The sequence below is a fragment of the Mustelus asterias genome, chromosome 23 (assembly GCF_964213995.1).
Source record: "Mustelus asterias chromosome 23, sMusAst1.hap1.1, whole genome shotgun sequence".
NCBI classification, from domain to species: domain Eukaryota; kingdom Metazoa; phylum Chordata; class Chondrichthyes; order Carcharhiniformes; family Triakidae; genus Mustelus; species Mustelus asterias.
This window is the reverse complement of record NC_135823.1, coordinates 26,836,497-26,857,436: the sequence shown is the minus strand read 5'-3', so window position 1 is coordinate 26,857,436 and position 20,940 is coordinate 26,836,497. Positions and strand designations below refer to the sequence as shown.

The window sequence follows — 20,940 nt, the reverse complement described above, 5'->3', positions numbered from 1 at the left end:
AAATGCAAGGATTATAAAAAAAAGGTAAATATCGCACAGGCCTAGTATCATATAACCCGCACAGCATGCTCCCCAACACTCAAGCTGTTTAAGGATATTAAACCACGAGGATTCAATTTGGACACAGGACCTGAAGCAGTGCAGGTCGTTCTCTGAGCCACCTTGCAATCCTGACATAACAGGATCAAACCTGCGCCTTAAACTTGGAATAATTAAAGGAACACGCTGAGGGATGCATTCCATCATAAACAAATGGACGTCCCTAGGTTTCAAAGAATAACAGATGAAATTTATGTCAGTGCTTGTATACTTGTATACCCCTGTCAACTAGATAAATACTAACCCAAAGTCATAAAAAGGCATGTAACGACAAGAGGTAAAATTCAAGATCAGTGATGAACTGCAGATTGTAAGAAACATAGAAAATAGGTGCAGGAGTAGGCCATTCGGCTCCTCAAGTCTGCACCACCATTCAATATGATTATGGCTGATCATGCACTTTCAGTATCCCACTCCTGCTTTCTTTCCCTATCCCCTTGATCCCTTCAGCCACAAGGGCCAGGCCCAGCTCCCTCTTGAGCATATCTAATGAACTGGTCCCAACAACTTTTTGTGGTAGCGAATTCCACAGGTTCACAATTTTGAATGAAGAAGTTCTTTCTCATCTCAGTCTTGAATGGCTTACCCCTTATCCTTAAACTGTGACTCCTAGTTCTGCACTTCCCCAACATAGGGAACATTCTTCTGTCCAGTCCCATCAGGATTTTATATGTTTCCATGAGGTCCTCTCTCATTCTTCTAAATTCCCGTGAGTATAAGCCCTGTCTCTCTTCATATGTCAGTTCTTCCATTCCAGGAATCAATCTGGTGAGCCTTGCGACTCCAAATTATTGTCGTCCGTGGAGTTTAGACAGGCCAAAGCCTTAGTAGGATTGTCAAACAGCCATAAGGATCTGTCAGATGTCACCCTCAGGGTAGCAGGATAAAGCAGGGCAAACTGCATTTAAATAGCTTTCAGGCACTTTCCACCTTCATCAAAACCTCTGTGACCGAAGCTATGAAGACGCATGATTGCTAACGGTGTCTAGTCTCAAAAACAGGAAAAAATGTGCCCCTTCATGATTAATAAGCCTCGCTTTCGTATCGAGATGAAGGAAACATGGTAGCTTGTTCTCAAATTTAGCTAGGAGTTCTCCCATAGCTCCTTCTGGAAAGTCAGTCACACGGGACATTCCTCCTCCCCAGCCTGGCTCTCCAGATCAATCAAGATATCTGACATACCATTTAGTTGATTTTCCAAGGACTGAAAGTGAGCCTCAACTGAGGAAGCTGCATTTTCGACAATAAGGATTCTTTCCTCTTTCACCAAGCTTCTTGCCAGTATTTTGCACTGAAATTCTGTGCCAAAAACCTAAGTTTGTCATCTACAACCTTTATCAGTCGTCATCTACAGCCCCTTCAACATCTCCAGGTCAAGAATCTACTTACTCACCAAATCGCCATATTGAGGGCTCGTCTCCCCACTGGCTGTCTCCAGCTGCTTCTTTCCATTGAGGATTCTCATGACTTTACTTGGCACTTGGTCCCAAACGTTATCCAGAAATCTTCCAGGGAATTGTACAGAGTTTTCACTCAAAGGTTAGGTATTTATGAGCTATTCATCAGGATAAGTAAAAGGATGAAAAGATGAGTAGTGCCAGAGCTCACAGAAACGCAGCCATTCCTGCGGTCACATCATGTGACCGGATCCGTTTTCATTTTTGAGTGGGGATTGGGTGGAATTGTTTTTGGGCAGAATATTATGGGGGCACAGCTGGATTTCACTGGGGAAGAAGTCCCACGCTAAGGAGCTGCTGACCACTCAGATTGGCCAACAGCTTCATCAACATCAAGAGAACATTAGTCAGCGCTACCAGGATTGCAAGCAGGCCCAGAAAGCGAGGGGAGGCGATGATCTCGTGGTATTATCGCTAGACTATTAATCCAGAAACTCAGCTAATGTTCTGGGGACCTGGGTTTGAATCGCACCATGGCAGCTGGTAGAATTTGAATTCAATAAAAAATATCTGGAATTAAGAATCTATTAATGACCATGAAACCATTGTCGATAGTTGGAAAAACCCATCTGGTTCACTAATGTCCTTTAGGGAAGGAAATCTGCTGTCCTTATCTGGTCTGGCTTGCATATGACTCCAGAGCCATAGCAATGTGGTTGACTCTCAAATGGCCTCTGGTAGCTAGGGATGGAAAATAAATGCTGGCCCATGCCCCACAAATGAATTTAAAAAAAGAAAGGTGGCCCCACTTGGGCAGTTTGGTGCAGGGGTGGAGTGTTATGCATGGTGGAGCAGGCGTGTAGATCGAAAGAGGGAGGGGGATACTTTCTTTGGGGGGCTGCCCCTCCATCCACAAAAGACACCCCACAAAACTAGTACCTTTTTTTTCTGTGTAATACTTGCACATAATTCCTTATTGGTCTTTGAAAATAAATTTTTTAATGGCCTGTCCAATTCTACCTGTTTTATGGCATAGGCAGCATATTAGTGGAGTCAATTGGCTTGTTAATGAGTTCAATTGACCCTTGATTATTTTATTTAAAAATTACAGGAAGGCTGTTGATTTTAGTGCCCTTCCATTATGGCGGTGAGCTTAGGGGTTGGTGGAAATGTCGTGGGGTGGGCACCTATCTATTTTATGTGCCCCCTCCCTGCCAAAAGCAAGCTTTGATGTGGAGATGCCACAAAGCAAGCTTGGCAGGGGCGCATCAATGTAGCCATTCTTTTGGCCTATTGAAGGTCTCCTCCCTCTGCCCCCCACCACCCCCACACACAGCAGGAAAAGTGTGGCAAATTTGTATCAGTGTAGTCACACAGCATTCCAGAAGTGACCGAAATCAAATGTGCCTTCACTTCGTTAAGCAGCAGCAGTTAAACAAATTGCTTCCTATTAAAATACTGTCAGTGAGATTTGAAACTTGATGTTCCATTTGACAGGAATAGTTAGAAGTCTCAGTCAGAAGTTACTCCTTTATACGGTGGAATGAAGTCTCACTGGAGCAACAAGAATTGTGAGAAACTCCAACAGTAAATGGAGTGTAGAAATCATTCAAAAATGAGCTAATGCAAACAGAATAGAGGAGATTCAAGATATATACATTATATATTCTTTAAGTCCTCTACTCCTTCTTTGGGCAATACTATACTGCAACACAATCACGCCTGGCCCTGAATCCTTCACAAGCTACAGAAACTACAGATTTTCATAACTATACCTGCCATGTCTAAATAATTGAGGAAAATGTGCTTTGTCGTGACTTCTGGCATAGCAGATGGAGATGCATTAACATGTGTATACTAATATGGAATAGTTGCATGCTCTTGGTCCACTTCAGATTGCAAACCTGTACATATGTAAATTTCTGTGTAATATTTGCTCATAATTGACTGAACTATCAAAATTGTACAAGTGGGGAACTGTAAATTAAAAGCAAGCAAAATTGATACATAAATCTGCATGCAAAAATGACTAAAATGTCACCAAAAGCTCACAAAAAGGGAGCAGGAACAAATACCATCACTGGAAATATTTTTTGAAATAGCTGTCATCATGATGAGCTGAATAGTCGAGTTCCCTACTCCATCATTCCTTGATCAGTGCTAAAAACCACTTAACTTGAAAAAATATTGTGCAGCTACACTGTCTCAGGTCATACTTCTTCCCCCTTCCTATGTTTCATTTCTGTAACTGTTGAACAAAGAACAATACAGCACAGGAACAGGCCCTTCAGCCCTCCAAGCCTGCGCCGCTCATGTGCCCAACTCGACCATTCTTTTGTATCCCTCTATTCCCAGTCTGTTCATGTGGCTATCCAGATAAGTCTTAAACGATCCCAGCGTGTCCGCCTCAATCACCTTGCTTGGCAGTGCATTCCAGGCCCCCACCACCCTCTGTGTAAAATACGTCCCCCTGACATCTGTGTTGAACCTTGCACCCCTCACCTTGAACCCGCGACCCCTTGTGTTCGTCACCTCCAACCTGGGAAAAAGCTTCCCACTGTTCATCCTATCTATGCCCTTCATAATTTTATACACCTCTATTAGGTAGCCCCTCATCCTCCGTCTTTCCAGGGAGAACAACCCCAGTTAACCCAATCTCTCCTCATAGCTAAGACCCTCCATACCAGGCAACATCCTGTAAACCTTTTCTGTACTCTCTCCAAAGCCTCCACGTCCTTCTGGTAGTGTGGCGACCAGAACTGGACGCAGTATTCCAAATGTGGCCTAACCATCATTCTATACAGCTGCAAAATCACATGCCAACTTTTATATTCTATGCCCCGTCCAATCGACACAGACATCAAGTTTCTACACAGTCCAACGCCGGCATCTCCACATCATGACCGTCCAATAAAGGCAAGCATGCCATATGCCTTCTTCACCACCCTCTCCACCTGTGCTGCCACCTTTAAGGATCTGTGGACCTGTACACCCAGGTCCCTCTGTGTATCAATACTCTTGATGGTTCTGCCATTTATTGTATAGCTCCCCCTTACATTAGATCTACCGAAATGCATCACTTCGCATTTATCTGGATTAAATTCCATCTGCCATTTATCGGCCCAATGTTCCAGCCTATCTATGTCCTGCTGTATTCTCTGACGATGTTCATCACGATCCGCAACTCCAGCAATCTTCGTGTCATTCACAAACTTACTGATCACACCAGCTACATCTTCCTCCAAATCATTTATATATATCACAAACAGCAGAGGTCCCAGTACAGAGCCCTGCGGAACACCACTAGTCACAGACCTCCAACCGGAAAAAGACCACTCCACTGCCACCCTCTGTCTTCTATGGCTAACACAGTAGGAAGTTCAACAACACCAGGTTAAAGTCCAACAGGTTTATTTGGTAGCAAAAGCCACACAAGCTTTCGGAGCTCTTAGCCCCTTCTTCAGGTGAGTGGGAATTCTGTTCACAAACAGAGCTTATAAAGACACAGACTCAATTTACATGAATAATGGTTGGAATGCGAATACTTACAACTAATCAAGTCTTTAAGAAACGAAACAATGTGAGTGGCGAGAGCATCAAGACAGGCTAAAAAGATGTGTATTGTCTCCAGACAAGACAGCCAGTGAAACTCTGCAGGTCCACGCAACTGTGGGAGTTACAAATAGTGTGACATGAACCCAATATCCCGGTTGAGGCCGTCCTCGTGTGTGCGGAACTTGGCTATCAGTTTCTGCTCAGCAACTCTGCGCTGTCGTGTGTCGCGAAGGCCGCCTTGGAGAACGCTTACCCGAATATCAGAGGCCGAATGCCCTTGACCGCTGAAGTGCTCCCCAACAGGAAGAGAACAGTCTTGCCTGGTGATTGTCGAGCGGTGTTCATTCATCCGTTGTCGCAGCGTCTGCATAGTTTCCCCAATGTACCATGCCTCGGGACATCGTACATGGTACATTGTACATGGTACATTGGGGAAACTATGCAGACGCTGCGACAACGGATGAATGAACACCGCTCGACAATCACCAGGCAAGACTGTTCTCTTCCTGTTGGGGAGCACTTCAGCGGTCACGGGCATTCGGCCTCTGATATTCGGGTAAGCGTTCTCCAAGGCGGCCTTCGCGACACACGACAGCGCAGAGTTGCTGAGCAGAAACTGATAGCCAAGTTCCGCACACACGAGGACGGCCTCAACCGGGATATTGGGTTCATGTCACACTATTTGTAACTCCCACAGTTGCGTGGACCTGCAGAGTTTCACTGGCTGTCTTGTCTGGAGACAATACACATCTTTTTAGCCTGTCTTGATGCTCTCTCCACTCCCATTGTTTTGTTTCTTAAAGACTGGATTAGTTGTAAGTATTCGCATTCCAACCATTATTCATGTAAATTGAGTCTGTGTCTTTATAAGCTCTGTTTGTGAACAGAATTCCCACTCACCTGAAGAAGGGGCTAAGAGCTCCGAAAGCTTGTGTGGCTTTTGCTACCAAATAAACCTGTTGGACTTTAACCTGGTGTTGTTAAACTTCCTACTGTGTTTACCCCAGTCCAACGCCGGCATCTCCACATCATGACTTCTATGGCTAAGCCAGTTCTCCACCCATCTAGCTAGCTCACCTTTTATCCCGTGAGATTTAATCTTTTGCACCAGCCTGCCATGAGGGACCTTGTCAAACGCTTTACTAAAATCCATATAGATGACATCCACGGCCCTTCCCTCGTCAATAGTTTTTGTCACCTTCTCAAAAAACTCAACCAAATTTGTGAGGCATGACCTCCCTTGTACAAAACCATGCTGTCTATCGCTAATGAGATTGTTCAGTTCTAAATGCGCATATATCCTATCTCTCAGAATCTTCTCCAACAACTTCCCTACCACGGACGTCAAGCTCACCGGCCTATAATTACCCGGGTTATCCTTGCTACCCTTTTTAAATAACGGGACCACATTTGCTCTCCTCCAATCCTCTGGGACCTCACCTGTGTCCAGTGAAGAGACAAAGATTTCTGTTAGAGGCCCAGCAATTGCATCTCTCGCCTCCCTGAGGAGTCTAGGATAGATGCCATCCGGCCCTGGGGATTTGTCTGTCTTAAGGTTTCCTAAAAAACCTAACACTTCCTCCCTTGTAATGGAGATTTTTTCTAATGGGTCAACACATTTCTTTGAGACAATACCAGTCAACATGTCCCTCTCCTTTGTGAATTCGTTTAGGATCCCACCTACTTCCTTTGGTTCTAAGCATAATTCCCCTCCTTTGTCCCTGAGAGGTCCAATTCTTTCCCAAACAACCCTCTTGTTCCTAACGTATGTATAAAATGCCTTAGGATTCTCCTTAATCCTGTCTGCCAAGGACATTTCGTGACCCCTTTTTGCCCTTCTAAGTCCCTGTTTGAGTTCTTTTCTACTTTCTCTGTATTCCTCCAGTGCTCCATCTGTTTTTAGCTGCCTGGACCTCATGTATGCCTCTTTTTTCCTTTTCATTAGACCCACAATTTCACTGGTTATCCACGGCTGTCGAATCCTACCATTCCTATCCTTCCTCTTTACAGCCACATGCCTGTCCTGCAGTCCTATCAATTGCTCCTTAAAAGACTCCCACATGCCAGATGTGGATTTACCCTCGAACAGCCTCTCCCAATCAACAGCCATCAAATCCTGCCTCATCCGGCTGTAGTTAGCCTTCCCCCAATTCAGTACCTTACCCATAGGACAACACTCATCTTTTTCCATTACTATCCTAAAGGTTACAGAATTGTGGTCACTGTTTGCCACATGTTCCCCTACTGCAATTTTGATGACCTGACCGGGCTCATTCCCCAGTACTAGGTCTAGTATAGTCCCCTCTCTAGTTGGGCTGTCAACATATTGTTCCAAAAAACCTTCCTGTATGCATTTTATAAATTCTTCTCTGTCCAGGCCCCCAGCCCTAAGCGATTTCCAGTCTATGCGAGGGAAATTAAAATCTCCCACGACAACAACCCTTTTTTTTCTGCACCTGTCCAGAATCTCCTTACATATCTGTTCCTCAACTTCCCGTGGGCTGTTGGGAGGCCTGTAGTATACCCCCAGCATAGTGACTACGCCCTTGAGGAGCACAAAAACCTGCATAAGCTTTTTAAAAGCTACTTCCCTCACTATGTAATGAATTGAGGATCCTCCAACACAAAATGTTTGATGTCACTAGCAGTGAGGGCTAAAAGAGTTGGTGGTGAGTTACAGTTATGTACCGTCAGTGCCCATGGGGAAAACTGACCCCATGTCGGGAGATGATCTAATCAAAGGGCAACATCTAAAAGAGGAAGAGAAGAGGGACATGGATAGATCTTTGGGGAATTCTGGAGGAAATAATACAGGGATAGGAAAATAAGCCATTGGGATAATGGAACCAAGCAGTGGAGGAGTGACAATGGAGGAAGATGATGTGGTTGGCCACAGAGGGTTCGAGGGGAATGAGGAAAGATAATGCACCACAGTCACAAAATATGTCATTTATGATTATAACGGCATTATTTTAGTATTGTAGCAGAGGTTACCTGATTGTGGAGATCAAATAAAGAGTTTCAGGAAAAAAGGTCATGGAATTGGTGGGGCACTGAGAATGCATTGAAGGACTCCTAACAGCAAAAAGATGGAGTAAATTACAAAGGTATATAGGGGTCAAGGATGTGTTTTTTAAGTAGAGAGAGATATGTCAACTTTGAAAGGGAGGGGAACAGTGTGAGAGAGGCTATTTGCAAGGTCTGTTGGCAAAAGCAATTAAGCATTTTTTTGTAATTATGTGCCTCTTAGAAAGCAATTTGTATTATACATGGACCTACCACCTGACTCAGAGTGGATGCTGGAATGGGCGGGTGGAGCGGGTGGTTCACTCCTGCAATCCAGCACGATGCCCAGGGAAAGTTTGTGGCAGCCACAGGATCAGGGTACAAGTGACGTTACCACTAGGCAGGAGTACTCAAATCTACCCCAATATCTATGAGATATGGTGAAGCTGTGCAAGTGTTAATCCATTTTCCCATCTCTTCTCCATACCTCACTGCACCTTGTCTTGTCTAGCACAGTGTAGGGTTAAAATCTTCCCTAATATTATTAGTATAGTAAAACAAGAATGTGAATTGGGGCTGTGATGGATCTATTGATTAGAATCACGGCTTGCATGTTATTGTGGAGCAGGCGGAGGATGCACTATGGATGCATCAATTCATGTTTGGACTGGGGTCAAGCAAGGTTATGACGAGTCATCCCATCCCCTGTTCTTAAACTACAGTATGCAGACGATGTGTGTTTTGCATGCTCTTGGATGCCAAGCTCCGAGCCACCAACACCTTTACTAAGGCCTATGAAAGCATGGGTCTTACACTAGACATCTATAAAACAAAGATCCTCTACCAACCTTCCCCATCACACAGCACTGTCCCCAGTTATTGAAATCCACAATTAATCTTTGGACGATGTGGATCTCTTTCCATATCTTGGGAGCCTACTGCTGCAAGGGCAGACTTGAGTGATGAGGTTCAATACCCTTTTCAATGTACCAGCGCAGCCTTTGGTCATCAAAGGAAGAGAGAGTTTGAAGACCAGAACTTCAGGCCCAGCACCAAGCTCATGTTCTGTTGAGCAGTAGTGATAGCTGCCCTCCGATATGGCTCAGAAATGTGGAACATGTACAGCTCGCATCTCAAACCCTGGAGAGGTACTACCAGCACTGCCTCTGAACAACTCTGCAAATCCACTGGCAGGATAGGCGCACCTGCTTCAATGTTCTCGTTCAAGTCAACATCCCTGGCATTGAAACACTGACCACGCTTGAGCAACTCTGCTGGGTGGGCTGCATCGTCCACATTCCTGACATGAGACTCCATAAATAAACACTCTACTCTGAACTTCAATGTGGCAAGTGAGCTCCAGGAGGGCAGAAGAAACATTTCAAGGACGCCCTGTGTGACAGTGATTGTAGGTCGCGCATTGAACTCCTCATTCATCTGAGAACTCATTGTTAGTGTAGAAGCAAATCATCCTCAATTTCTAGGGTCTGCCTTCAAAGAGAAGTAAAACATACAGTCCCCACCACTTAAAACACTTGTATAAAAATTGGGCAATTGTGTAAATCAGGCAAATAGCACAAACGATATTTCATTATTGTCAATTACAAAGTTATGACTTATAGTGACCCAAATCTCCCAATCAGCATCAGAACTGCTGCATCTGGCACTGTGGAATCAGTAAGAGTTTTAACAACACCAGGTTAAAGTCCAACAGGTTTATTTGGTAGCAAATGCCATTAGCCGTTCACACCCCTTTACTAGCTGCCGGATTTTGGTAAGTATTTAAAGGTCCAGTCCTTTAATGTGTGTGTGTGGATTAGTGAATGGATGAGTCAATGAATGAGTGAGTGAGTGGATATAAGAACATAAAAACATATGAGGGCGAGTGGGGGCTATAGTGTTAATAGTGTGTTAATTATATGGTTGTTAAGATGCACAGTTGAAAGGCATTGTTTCATTAAGTATTTTGAGCACATTGTAAATAAGAGCTTAGTTCAATTTGCTAAGTTTCCTTTTGACATTTTGTTTTAGTTACAGTGCCCCTCTTCCCCTCTTTTAGATGTTGCCCTTTGATTAGATCATCTCCCGACATGGGGTCAGTTTTCCCCATGGGCACTGACGGTACATAACTGTAACTCACCACCAACTCTTTTAGCCCTCACTGCTAGTGACATCAAACATTTTGTGTTGGAGGATCCTCAATTCATTACATAGTGAAGGAAGTAGCTTTTAAAAAGCTACTTGTCACCCCCTCTCATTTTTATTTAATTTAGTGATTTTTGTTTTATTCAAAAGTGTATAAATAGGGGACAGTTCAGACACTGTTCATCCTCATAGCTCTCTTCTCACACAACGTTAATGAACTCTTTCAGTCATGAAAAGCTCTTTGTCTTCGTTCTGAGCTCACCAACCGGCATGGATTCTATTAAGAGGCGGGTAAGTGGATAAGCCAGGTGAGGTGGCTAGCTTGGTGAGTGGTATGGGGAAGTTGTGTGTGTGTTGGAATGGTTGATGGGATGGGTAGTTGTGTGGGTGACTGGGTGGGGTAACTTGTGGAGTTACCCGGGTGTTAGGTCAGGTTTTAATCTGTCATGTGTTTCAAGGGTAACTATCAAGATAAGTCACATGGATCTGTCACAAGTCTATGACTCCAGTTCAGAGTCCAAGATATTTGCGCATAATCCAGGGCAGCAGGGGAGTTGCCCAGCGCATGTTTAACTAACCTTCAGTTCCATGTGGATCCAATGAGCAGGACTTCCGAAGGGTCCTGACATTGAATTTTCAATTGTATATCTAGTCTCCGACCATCTACAGACCAGATTTGGGCCAAAATGTCAATTGTGCCAGCTATTTTGGGCAGATTGAGAAGTTCAGTATTTTTCACCTCACTACGTTGCCAGTACCTATTATATTTCTTGGTTATGAAGTCACAGGGGAATCCAGCTGCAGGAAAGCTGGGGGAAGTTAACTGATCATTGCAAACTACATTAGTATGGAAGTGCAAGCCAGTAGTTCATGGTTCTTTGCTGTTTTCTCTTGGTGTGAGAACTGTGCAGGATATTACTTAATGATTATGGTGTTTATTGCACCATTTATTGAAAATATATGCTGCCTTCCATACAACTAATTGGTACAGGATAGCTCAGGTATCATCAGTGATTGGAGGGATTAACTGGCTTTACTAATTGTGCTGAAAACAGTACTCCAGCCAACATTAAAAACATGCATCTCTGGCCAGGCATTTCAGCCGCTGCCGTCGTAGGTTTTCCCGCAAGAGATGCAGTGAACCATTAGCCGCCAGCGGGTTCTTCCAGTCCTGCCTAAGTCTACAGGCTTTTGTATGGCTTTCCAGTCCCACCACTGGGGAACCTGCTCCGATGGATCAAGTTCAGCAGGACCTGAAGATCCTGCCATTGGGAGGGCTCAGAAAATCCTGACCATAGATTCCTATCAGCTTCCAATGTTTATTGCAGGCAAATTGCATTGGCACCAATGTACCTGCGATAAACAAGAGGGTCAACTTTCACTTAATATTCCTGAGCTTTATGTACTTAAGAGGTTACAGAATCATATAATGGTTACTGCATTAAGGAGGCCATTCAGCCTGTCTTGACAATGCAAGTTCTCTGCAACAGGATTCAAAATACGCAGATGCAGCAGGCAAACCTGCCCCAGAAGCCTCTGATTGGAGGAGTATCAAACATGGGAGATAGAATTTGTGAGAAACTGCTCCTCTAATCACAGATTATGCCTCTCGCATGTTGCTGCTCCTGCTCATCAAACACAGGCCCTTTCCTTCTAAGAACATAAGAAATAGGAGCAGGAGTAGGCCAACTCGCCTCTTGAGCCTGCCCCGCCATTCAATAAGATCATGGCTGATCTGAAGTGGATTCGTTCCACTTACCCACCTGATCCCTATAACCCCTAATTCCCTTACCGATCAGGAATCCATCTCTCCGTGATTTAAACATATTCAACGAGGTAGCCTCCACCACTTCAGTGGGCAGAGAATTCCAGAGATTCACCACCCTCTGAGAGAAGAAGTTCCTCCTCAACTCTGTCCTCAACTGACCCCCCTTTATTTTGAGGCTGTGCCCTCTAGCTCTAGTTTCCTTTCTAAGTGGAAAGAATCTCTCCATCTCTACCCTATCCAGCCCCTTCATTATCTTATAGGTCTCTATAAGATCCCCCCTCAGCCTTCTAAATTCCAACGAATACAAACCCAATCTGCTCAGTCTCTCCTCATAATCAACACCCCTCATCTCTGGTATCAACCTGGTGAACCTTCTCTGCACTCCCTCCAAGGCCAATATATCCTTCCGCAAATAAGGGGACCAATACTGCACACAGTATTCCAGCTGCGGCCTCACCAATGCCCTGTACAGATGCAGCAAGACATCTCTGCTTTTATATTCTATCCTCCTTGCGATATAGGCCAACATCCCATTTGCCGCCTTGATCACCTGTTGCACCTGCAGACTGGGTTTTTGCGTCTCATGCACAAGGACCCCCAGGTCCCTCTGCACAGCAGCATGTTGTAATTTTCCATTTAGATAATCCAATTTGCTATTATTTCTTCCAAAGTGAATAACCTCGCATTTGTTAACGTTATACTCCATCTGCCAGATCCTCGCCCACTCACTCAGCCTGTCCAAATCTCTCTGCAGACCTTCTACGCCCTCCACACGATTCACTTTTCCACTTATCTTTGTGTCGTCTGCAAACTTTGTTACCCGACACTCAGTCCCCTCCTCCAGATCATCTATATAAATGGTAAATAGTTGAGGCCCCAGTACCGATCCCTGCGGCACGCCACTAGTTACCATCTGCCAACCAGAAAAGCACCCATTTATTCCGACTGTCTGCTTCCTGTCGGATAGCCAATCCCCAATCCACGCTAACACCCTACCCCCAACTCCGTGTGACCCAATCTTCTTCAGCAACCTTTTGTGAAGCACCTTATCAAACGCCTTTTGGAAATCCAAAAACACTGCATCCACCGGTTCCCCTCCGTCAACCGCACTAGTCACATCTTCATAAAAATCCAACAAGTTCGTCAAGCACGACTTTCCCCTCATGAATCCATGCTGCGTCTGCTTAATCGAACCATTCTTATCCAGATGGCCTGCTATTTTTATCCAGATGGCCTGCTATTGTTATCCAGATGGCCTGCTATTCTGCTCCCAGTTTTCTGATCTTGTCCTTTTACCTTGCTGGGATGTTTTCTTTGACAGCAGCACAGCCTGGTTGTTGGGAACAACTCTGGCCTGAGCTTTGATAAATCCTCCCAGCAGCTTATTGAGCTCCACATCATTGCTGATGATGAGCTGGAGGTATGAAGATGATGTAAATCTTGTCTTGGGTCACGTTGCCGGTCTGCTTCAGGATCTTGATGATGATCAGGAGCTCCAGCTTTGACACACTTAGCACAGTGATCCTTGTGCACTGTGCAGTAATTGGTGGATGCAGTCACCTGGAGCACGGGAGTCTAGCTCTGGAGGAACGGGATGTTGGTTTTGATCTGAGCAAGCATCACCTGCTGGAGCTGCTCTCCATCGGGCGGAGCTGCTCTGGGCACTCTTCTCTGTCCTGTGCTGGCTCCCTGCTGGCAGAACCTCGCTCAGTCCCAGTTCCAGGCTCTGGGGGATCTGCCTTGTGACTGGACCCAGCTTCAACTGAGGTGGATTTGCAGCTTGAGAGCGGCCAGCACTGGTGGTCAGCAGCCCAGAATCTGCATTCGTCCCCCTCCCATCTGAGTGAGGAATGAAGAAAGGTGGTAGGGCATTATTTTGAGATTCTGGTTATTTAATTCTGTTCAGTAACTTGGTACTTCGAACTGGTATTTCTAACAAGGTGTCATAAGCCAGAATCGAGTTGCAAGGATTGTTATTTATCCCGCACAGTGAAGAAACACTCATCTAATTTATCACTAAAGTTCAATTGGCTTACAGTTGAAATTTTTGATTAGATTACATTTTGAATCTCATTCCTTCAATTTTTTCCGTAGATTTTCACCCGTGTTCTTTCTATACTGATCGGTGATTTCTATTTCATTATTTCAGATACTGCAGTTAGAGTTTGAGATAAATCTGATAGTTTATTATTGAAAATTGTAATCAGAATCCAAATTTGAGAAAAATACCAAATAAATGAGGAGGAAGTAAAAAATAGAGTCCATGAAACACAGGACATCACTCTCGAAAATCTCAACAAGAGCCCTTAAAAAAACAATTATTTTAATGTCTGCTCTGCAAGAGCAACTTAGCTAGTTTCTTTCCTGCAGCAATACAAATTTTCTCCCTTCAGGTGCATATTCAATTTCCTTTTGAAAGCCAGAATTGAATCTGCCTCCATCACACTCTCAGGCAGTGCATTCCAGATCATAACCACTCTGAAAATTTGGGACTATAATACCTTTTTTAAAAAAAAATTGTCAACTCAACAAGCTTGCTGTGGAAGCCAATGAATGATAACCAAACTCCAAGTAAGTGTCAAGGAGATTAATAAATTTATGGTGACCAATATATAGACCTGCCCACAGCTAATTCGATTTGTTTTTATGTCGTTGGCAGTTTATTTATGACTAAGAGGATGACTAGTTGCACAGACCCTTGATTGAGCCTGGATATAGATTCTGACGCTTCCAAAAGCTGGCACAGAGACAAATTCCAGATGTCCTGACAGTTCAGTGAATTATCTACATGGCCTTCTAATATGTTTATTGGTGGAAATGCTTCCCCGATCAACTTCTGCTGCAGGTCACCTTCAATGCATGCTTACCACATCTTTTGAGGATTGAACACAACTGATGTGTGCTACTACGCCTTCTCCTTCATTCATCATGCTCAGTTTAAAAGGGACTGTACAGTGACATGTCTAATCCTGCTCTGTCACCATCATCCATATACTGTTTGCCAAATGCTTCGATATCTGTCACTCTCAGTCAATTACATTCCATTATTTACTGAATGTTCTTAAACTTGTGCAGCAATTCAAACATTTTTATGATAGCACTGTCCCGACCCTGAATTCTAACAAGTGCTTTGAATTATTTTATTTTTTCAGTTTCTGCCTCATACTGGTTCATTTACATTCTGTATGAATTGCTCAATTCAAATTAAATGTCATTGTGTAAATAATGCAAATCAGCAGATTACAGCTCATTTGTAATAGATTCAATGCAAAATAAAAAGATTTCTTTTAAAGAAGAGCAAGCTACTAACAAAGGAAAGAAAACAATAATTAACAATCTGCACTGTGCTACTTCAGGTCTTAACTGTGACAAAGTACAGACCTGGACAGAATTTATGTGAACCCTAATGCTGATTATTAAGTGACTTTGGGCTTGATTTTATGGGGAAGGAGTGGGGGGTGGGGGGAGGGACAGACTATATTATAAACCAACCGACTTTTTAAAAAATGGGCTCCCACGCATTGATAATACCCTCAGGGCAGCCTTACTGAGATGAGAGTGGGACATCTGCCACTCCGCCAGTTCCATCCTTGAGCGTCTGGTCAATCAGATTGGCCAAGAACTGAGTAGTGCCAGCAGCACCAGAAGCAAGTAAACTAATGGCCGCTGCTGGAATGACAAGGGAGCCCAGGGACCAAGTATCCCAGATGCCAGATGGGAGGTAAGTTGAAGTCTTTGGGGTCGGGACCCTAGGGAAGAGAGTTTAGAGATTTTGGAGGCCAAGGTGGATGCATAAAGCCCCCCCACCCCCACCCCCACCCCCACCCCCACCCCCACCCCCACCCCCACCCCCACCCGAGTTGGTGAAATAGTGAGCTAGTCTCTTTCATCTGTCTTCTACTTCCTGCTATATTGTGGAGGCAAAATCATTCCTTTAACTGGCCCTTAATTGGCAGGTTAAGGGCCTTAATAGACCTAAGGGGAAGTGAGCTGGCGAATGTACTGTATTACGGGGAACAGCTCGGGTGTGGCAGCAAAGCAGTGATTTAGCCAGCCATCCTATTTTACGTGCTCCTGCCCTCCTTCAAACACGCTTGATGGGGACCATAAAATTCTCCCTTTTTAAAATTCATTCTGTCCAATTTTACGGGATTTCTTCATGGTTTATTATACTTTTGGGGAATTAACAGCAAGTATAACAGGAAGTTACTTCCAAAAATGTGATGCCAATATACCAGCTATTCTTTGAAGAATATGGCACTTCCCCACACCAACTACTAATACATTCTTGTCCATCAGCTTAGCAGTGATGAAAAGGCTGGACTAATTTAGTCCATTGTTGTTGGTTGTGAAATAACCTGGTTGCCTCAATCATCTACATTACTTTTTGTGAGAAGTGATGCTTGATATTATCTATCTTCTTGAGCTTCCAGTTCTATTTATCACTGTGTGCAAGGCAGTTTACATATTTTAAAGGTTCCCACACTATTGCAGTTATTTTTCTTGGATTTTCTGTACAAGCTTTGTTTCTTGTCCAATCTTTCTTGGCGTGGTGACAGTGGTTAGCACTGCTACCTCATGGTGCCAGGGATCGGGTGACTGTGTTGAGTTTGCACATTCTCCCTGTGTCTGCATGGGTTTCCACCCACAGTCCAAAGATGTGCAGGTTGGGTGGATTGGCCATGCTAAATTGCCCCTTAATGTCCTAAAATTTGTAGGTTAGGGAGATTAATGGAGTAAATGTGTGGGGTTGCTGAGATTGGATGGGGTGGGCCTCAGTAAGATGCTGTGTCAGAGAATCGGTGCAGACTTGATGGGCCTCCTGCATTGTAGGGATTCTGTGGTTATACGCTTATGACGTTTTTGATTCTTGCATCCTGAATATTGCCAGCATTCCTCTCAACCAGTACTTTTTTGTTTTTTGTCAACTTTTCTCAGAACCCTGTATGCAAATCCTTACAATATTGAGATTAATCATTATTTCATAAACTGCTGCCTTTGATTTTAACCAAAATATCCTTAGCCTTCTAAATACTGTTTAATCTTCCAGAAGTAGCAGAAACAAGTCCAATCATTATTAAATGACTTTTAAAAATGCAAAATAAAAATATTTCTTTTAAAGAAGAGAGAGCTACTAACATGGTGACTAAATAATACACCACATCACTAGTCAAACCTGTTTTCTTTCTTCACGACTGCTGCCTGACCTGGTGAGTGTTTCCAGAATTTTGGTTTTTACTGTGATAATTACTGTAACACCTTGAGCAGAAAAGCAATATGTCACTACATCAAAGTTGCCTGTGGTTAACTCTAATTGGTTAACCATATTTTTCAGTAGCTCTACCTTAATAAGCAATTATTTAAATTTTAGTCGAGGCCAGAATAATTTTCAGTAAATGTATGCACAATTTTGCAAATAACAGGCTTATCCAATACCAGCACAAAGCATAACACAAACAACAGAAGGTAAAATTTATTTTTGTTAGGCAAAATTTGTATTGTACTTTTCAGTGATAAATTAACAAAATCAGTACCAAATGAATATCATGCTCCTGCATCCAAAGTAACTTACTTCGCATTATTCCGAAGCCTGTGGCATCATTACTTTGTAAATATCTTTCTGGTATATTAATAAAAGGCCCAAAATAATTAGGATTCATTCTGTTGTAAAAGACAGAAAAGTAACAGTTAGTGGTAATTATTCACGGAAGAAGAAACAATAGATCACAAGAAACTAGATATACTTCTTTAAGTAACTTCACTTAAACAGGAACTCAACATTCTTCATACAAAAAGACCAACTCGCACTTTAATCTTCCAAGGGGAACCAGAAGCAATAATGTAGACTGGAAAATTAATAGAATTTGATACTCTGCTCAATAAATTACACTATATATTTAAAAGATTTGATAAGTTCTACAGTACATATGAGGACTGTAAATTGTGGTGCAAGTTGATTTTTACAAATATGTGCATTATTTGTTTTTGATATGGGATTCTGCGGGAAGCTTGAACTCCTTTGAATTCGAATGCAATTAAAGTTTTTTTTATTAGTCACAAGTAAGGCTTACATTAACACTGCAATGAAGTAACTGTGAAAATCCCTTAGTCGCCACATTCCGGCGCCTGTTCAGGTACACTGAGGGAGAATTTAGCATGGCCAATGCACCTAACCAGCATGCCTTTCGGACTGAGGGAGGAAACCGGAGCACCCGGAGGAAACTCCACACAGACAGTGACCCAAGCCGGGAATCAAACCCTGGCACTGTGAGGGATCAGCGTTAACCATTAAATAAACCTGCTCATAACTCAGTTTCTCTTTCCTCAGCTGCTGCCTGATCTTCTAAGTATTTCCAGCATTATATGTTTTTATTTGGTTTTCAGCATATGCAGGAATTTACCAATGTAAAACAACACAAGATTAGCTACTCCTGGATCAGATGGTGCTCATTAAATAGAATGGATGCTTTACTGAAGAAGCTCAGAACGTTGATAGAGTAAGAGTCATTGTGGTACAGAAGGAGGCCATTCAGCCCATTGAGTCCATCCCAACTTTCTGTCGAGTAATCCAATCACTCCCATTTCCCCACCCTATACCTACCCATAGCTCTGTAAGTTTATTTTCTCCAAGTGTCTATCCAATTTACTTTTGAAATCATTGATTGCTACCATTTCCTCTACTGTCATACGCAGCAAGTTCGAGGTAATTATCATTTGCTGTGTCAAACTGTTCATCCTCGCATTCCCATATCTCTTGCCCAAAACCTCAAATTTCTGTCCTCGAGTCCTTGCACCATTAGTAAATGGGAACAGATTTTTTTTTTGGTCTACCTTATCTGCCACATTTTTGTACATTTCTGTCACATTTCCCCTTAACCAATTTGCTCCTAGGACAACAATCCCAGCTACTCCAACCCAGTCTTATAGCTAAGATTAGTCATCCATGGATCCATTCTGGGATACCTCTTCAAGGACTTTCACATCTTTCCTAAAGTGCAGTCACCAGAATTGGAAGAAATACCCTAGTTGTGGCTTAAATCACACTTTTATAAAAGTTCAGCAAACTTTCCTTGTCTTTGAACTTAATACCTCTATTTGTGAAGTCCAAGATTCCAGATGCTTTACTAACTACTTTTCAACATGCCCTACCACCTACTGTCCCTGCACAACCTTTAGAACTGTACCATTAAGTTTCTATGGCCTCTCTCTACTGTTTCTGTCAGAATGCATCACCTCACACTTGCCTGCATTAAATTCTATTTGCTTCTTGTCTGCCCTTTCTGCTATCCTATCTGTATCCTGCTGCAATTGATTGGTGTTATTGGTAAATTTTGAAATTTTTCTCTGTATTCCAATATCCAAGTATATCAAAAAGCAGTTGTCCCTTGACCTTTGGGAATACCACTGTCCACCATCCTCAGACAGAAAAACAACCATTCACAATGACTCTCTGTTTCCTGTCCTTAAGCCAATTTTTTCTCCAAGCTAACATTTCTAATTGCACGAGGCTTAATTTTGTTAATCAGCCTTTTATGTGGTACTTTATCAAACATGTTCTTAAAATCCACGTAGACAACATCAACCACATTCTTTTCATCAACCTTCATTTAGTTAATCAAAAATTAGATTCGTCAAACATGAACTGCCTTTTACCAATCTCTGCCAGTTCTCCTTTGTTAAATCAAACCTGTCCAAGTGTCTGTTATCGTTTCTAAAACATTACGAACCACTGTAGTTAAACTGACCATCTTGGATTGACTAGGATTGTCCTTACACTTCTTGAACAAGGATGCCACATATGCCAGCTTCTGTTCCTGTTGCAACTCTCCCATACCTAGAAAAGATTGGAAGATTATGGCAGACATTTTTCCTGTCTCCATCACCATTTTCATTCGCAATCTTGGATGCAAGTCATCTGGATGGGTGACTTATGCATTCGAAGTATGGCCAGTCTTTTCATTCAATCCATTACCTCTGCCATCTCCACTTTTACTGATATCTTGTCAGCATCCTCCGCCTCAGTAAAAATCGCTACAGATTCTAGCTGTACCCAGTGCCTCTAATTATGTATCACCCTCTTTGTATTTAAGAGGCCCACTGTTAGCTTAGTACCAAATTGCTATTTACCTGCCAGCAAATAATTTTTGGGTTAACTTTTATGTTAACTGCCATTCTGTTGCCATATTCTTTTTGTGCTAATCTTTTTTCTTCACTTCCCCTTTTAACTTACTGTATTTGGCTTGAAGAATTCACCTGACATGCATCACATGTTTTGATTCATCATATTTTCTATCACTCTCTTCATCCAAGGAGCCCTGACTTTTTAAACTCTCTCTTTTTCCTTTGTTAGAATGTACCTATCCTGCACCCAAAGCATCTCTTTCTTAAAGATTACCCATTATTATGCCAGATTTTCCTGTCAGTTTTTGACTCCATTTTATTTAATCTGGCTAGAACTCCTCATCCCAGTGAAATTCAAATTTAGAATTTCAACTTTAGATTGTGCTTTGCTTTGCTCCATTAGTAATCTAAATTCTGCGATCTAGTGATCACTCTTAGCCAAATGTTCCCCCATGGGCACTTGTTTCATCTCATTTCTCAGCACCGGGTCCAACAATGCCACTTTCCAGTTAGGCCAGGAACATACTGGTCAGGAAGGCTCTCCAAAACACATTTCATAAATTCCTCTCCACCTTGCCCTTTATTCTAAAGCTAACTGATATTTGCAAAGTCCCCCAAAGGTGTTGAAGCTAATGATCTGCTTTCCCATGTGATTTAATTTCAAGGTACAAAATAATCAAAGAAATCCATCAAACCAAATATTGCTTTTTAGCTTTCTTCTGTCAGACTGATCATTTCCTGCAGTGTTGCTCAATGTTTAAAAAAAAGTGGTCCTAAGTTTCACATCCTGTGATCCACTGCGAGAGCTGTCTTGGAGTGGACTTCTACCTGCCCAGTAATCAGGACATT

At 42.9% G+C, this 20,940-nt stretch overlaps 1 protein-coding gene across 1 annotated transcript in view; it reads left to right on the top strand.

Annotated features, from left to right (window-relative positions):
* sdk1a (sidekick cell adhesion molecule 1a) overlaps positions 1–20,940 on the top strand; it is an 839,938-nt gene that overhangs the window by 159,264 nt on the left and 659,734 nt on the right. The window lies entirely within an intron of this gene.